The sequence below is a fragment of the Aegilops tauschii genome, chromosome 7, assembly GCF_002575655.3.
Source record: "Aegilops tauschii subsp. strangulata cultivar AL8/78 chromosome 7, Aet v6.0, whole genome shotgun sequence".
Taxonomy (NCBI): domain Eukaryota; kingdom Viridiplantae; phylum Streptophyta; class Magnoliopsida; order Poales; family Poaceae; genus Aegilops; species Aegilops tauschii.
In genome coordinates this window covers 9871036-9875237 of record NC_053041.3, presented here as the reverse complement: position 1 = coordinate 9875237, position 4202 = coordinate 9871036, and positions in this window count along the sequence as shown.

The following is a 4202-nucleotide window of genomic DNA, read 5'->3' as shown; positions in this document are numbered from 1 at the left end:
GAGAGCATTGTATTGAGAATTAGAAAAGAGAGAGGAGGCCATCTAGCTACTAACTACAGACCCGTAGCTCTACAATGAACTACTCACGCATCATCAAAGAGCCACTAATGAGGATGATGAACCCCTCCGTGATGGTGTCTAGATTGGATCCGGTGGTCCTGAAACTTGCGGCGACTGGAATTGATTTTCGTATACTCCCCTAGGGTTTCTGGAATATTGGGGTATTTATAGAGCAAAGAGGCGGTGTGGGAGGCGGCCGAGGTGGGCACAACCCACCAGGGCGCACCTGGGCCCCCAGGTGCGTCCTGGTGGGTTGTGCTCCCCTCGGAGCTCCCCTCGGGTACTTTTGGCCCATCTGGTGTCTTCTGGTCCACAAAAACTCCTCAAAAAGTTTCGCTGCGTTTGGACTCCGTTTGGTATTGATTTCCTGTATGTAAAAAACAAGCAGAAAACAACAATTGGCACTTGGCACTATGTCAATAGGTTAGTCCCAAAAAATGATATAAAATGATTGTAGAACATCCAAGAATGATAATATAACATCATGGACCAATCAAAAATTTATAGATGTGTGGGAGACGTATCATCATCCCCAAGCTTAATTCCTGCTCGTCTTCGAGTAGGTAAATGATAAAAAAAGAATTTTTGATGCGGAATGCTGCCGAACATGTTCATCACACATTCTTTTCTTTGTAGCATGGACATTTGAAGTTTTATATGGTTCAAAGCAATAGTCTAGTTTTGACATGAAGATTTCAATACTCAAGCATATCAACAAGCAACCATGTCTTTCAAAATATCAACATTAAAGCAAGTTATCCCTAACCCATTATGCTCAATCATTGATCCATTCATGAAACACACTCGCATATTAGCTACACCCAATGCTCAATTACGATCATAGTACCCCTTAGTTGGTGCTTTATAAGAGAAGATGGAGACTCAAGTAAAAATAAAAATTACATAAAGTAAATAGAAAGGCCCGTCGCAGAGGGAAGTAGGGATTTCTAGAGGTGCCAGAGCTCAAAGTGAAAAAGATAGAGATAAAAACATTTTGGTTGGCATAATTTTCCTGTCAACGAAAACGATCGAGTAGTTCTCAATACTTTCCATGCTAGATATATAATAGGCGGTTCCCAAACAGAAAATAAAATTTATTCATTTTTCCACCATACTTTCACTTTCCATGGCTAGCGATATCTGACGACGACATGTACCTAGGGTAGGCTCATAGGCCTGACCTAGACACCCTCCCCAAGGACAGTACTCTAAAGTTATTAGCATTCAAGGAATAAAAGTCATCCACTCGACCAGGTGAGATCCACTCGGAATACCAATTTCATTCGACCAAGGAGTACTCACTCAATCGCAACAAGAACCACTCGACGACTGGAAGATCTAAGGTCTCTCTGGGCAGCAACAGTCGGACGTTTACTCCACAGCTTAATGGTCATTCATGTGTCTTTATTATTTAGTGTTACCAGTAAGCCCCTCTTTATGTACTTTAAACGCTTCGTAACTGAGGGCTGGAGGGGACTGGCGAACTCTATATAAGCCACCCCCCTCCTCAGGGACGGAGGTTGGCACCCTTTGTAACACTTCACGCATAATCCAATTGACCGAGCTGTTGGGGAACGTAGTAATTTCAAAAAAATTCCTACGCACACGCAAGATCATGGTGATGCATAGCAACCAGAGGGGAGAGTGTTGTCCACGTACCCTCGTAGACCAACAGCGGAAGCGTTATCACAACGCGGTTGATGTAGTCGTACGTCTTCACGATCCGACCGATCAAGTACCGAACGTACGGCACCTCCGAGTTCTACACACGTTCAGCTCGATGACGTCCCTCGAACTCCGATCCAGCCGAGTGTTGAGGGAGAGTTTCGTCAGCACGACGGCGTGGTGACGATGATGATGTTCCACTGACGCAGGGCTTCGCCTAAGCTCCGCAACAGTATTATCGAGGTGTAATATGGTGGAGGGGGCACCGCACATGGCTAAGAGATCTCAAGGATCAATTGTTGTGTGTCTGGGGTGCCCCCTGCCCCCGTATATAAAGGAGCAAGGGGGAGGCAGCCGGCCAGGGGAGAGGTGCGCCAAAGGGGGGAGTCCTACACCCACCGGGAGTAGGACTCCTCCTTTTCTTGTGGGAGTAGGAGAAGGGAAGGGGGAAGGAGAAAGAAGGAAGGGGGCGCCCCCCCTCCCTAGTCCAATTCGAACTAGCCCATGGGGAGGGGTGCGGCCACCCTTTGAGGTCTTTCTCTCCTTTCCCGTATGGCCCATTAAGGCCCAATACGAATTCCCGTAACTCTCCGGTACTCCGATAAATACCCGAATCACTCGGAACCTTTCCGAAGTCCGAATATAGTCGTCCAATATATCGATCTTTACGTCTCGGCCATTTCGAGACTCCTCGTCATGTCCCCGATCTCATCCGGGACTCCGAACTCCTTCGGTACATCAACATACATAAACTCATAATAAAACTGTCATCGTAACGTTAAGCGTGCGGACCCTACGGGTTCGAGAACTATGTAGACATGACCGAGACACCTCTCTGGTCAATAACCAATAGCGGGACCTGGATGCCCATATTGGCTCCCACATATTCTACGAAGATCTTTATCGGTCAGACCGCATAACAATATACGTTGTTCCCTTTGTCATCGGTATGTTACTTGCCCGAGATTCGATCGTCGGTATCTCGATACCTAGTTCAATCTCGTTACCGGCAAGTCTCTTTACTCGTTCCGTAACACATCATCCCGCAACTAACTCATTAGTCACAATGCTTGCAAGGCTTATAGTGATGTGCATTACCGAGTGGGCCCAGAGATACCTCTCCGACAATCGGAGTGACAAATCCTAATCTCGAAATACGCCAACCCAACAAGTACCTTTGGAGACACCTGTAGAGCACCTTTATAATCACCCATTTACGTTGTGACGTTTGGTAGCACACAAAGTGTTCCTCCGGTAAACGGGAGTTGCATAATCTCATAGTCATAGGAACATGTATAAGTCATGAACGAAAGCAATAGCAACATACTAAACGATCGAGTGCTAAGCTAACGGAATGGGTCAAGTCAATCACGTCATTCTCCTAATGAGGTGATCCCGTTAATCAAATGACAACTCATGTCTATGGCTAGGAAACATAACCATCTTTGATTAACGAGCTAGTCAAGTAGAGGCATACTAGTGACACTCTGTTTGTCTATGTATTCACACATGTATTATGTTTCCGGTTAATACAATTCTAGCATGAATAATAAACATTTATCATGATATAAGGAAATAATAATACTTTATTATTGCCTCTAGGGCATATTTCCTTCAGTCTCCCACTTGCACTAGAGTCAATAATCTAGTTCACATCGCCATGTGATTTAACATCAATAATTCACATCACCATGTGATTAACACCCATAGTTCACATCTCTATGTGACCAAAACTCAAAGGGTTTACTAGAGTCAATAATCTAGTTCACATCGCTATGTGATTAACACCCAAAGAGTACTAAGGTGTGATCATGTTTTGATTGTGAGATAATTTTAGTCAACGGGTCTGTCACATTCAGATCCGTAAGTATTTTGCAAATTTCTATGTCTACAATGCTCTGTCCGGAGCTACTCTAGCTAATTGCTCCCACTTTCAATATGTATCTAGACCGAGACTTAGAGTCATCTAGATTTAGTGTCAAAACTTGCATCGACGTAACCCTTTACGACGAACCTTTTGTCACTTCCAGAATCGAGAAACACATCCTTATTCCACTAAGGATAATTTTGACCGCTGTCCAGTGATCTACTCCTAGATCACTATTGTACTCCCTTGCCAAAATCAGTGTAGGGTATACAATAGATCTGGTACACAGCATGGCATACTTTATAGAACCTATGGCCAAGGCATAGGGAATGACTTTCATTCTCTTTCTATCTTCTGCCGTGGTCGGGCTTTGAGTCTTACTCAATTTCACACCTTGTAACACAGGCAAGAACTCTTTCTTTGACTTTTCTATTTTGAACTACTTCAAAATCTTGTTAAGGTATGTACTCATTGAAAAACTTATCAAGCGTCTTCATCTATCTCTATAGATCTTGATGCTCAATATGTAAGCAGCTTCACCGAGGTCTTTCTTTGAAAAAAAACTCCTTTCAAACACTCCTTAATGCTTTGCAGAATAATTCTACATTAT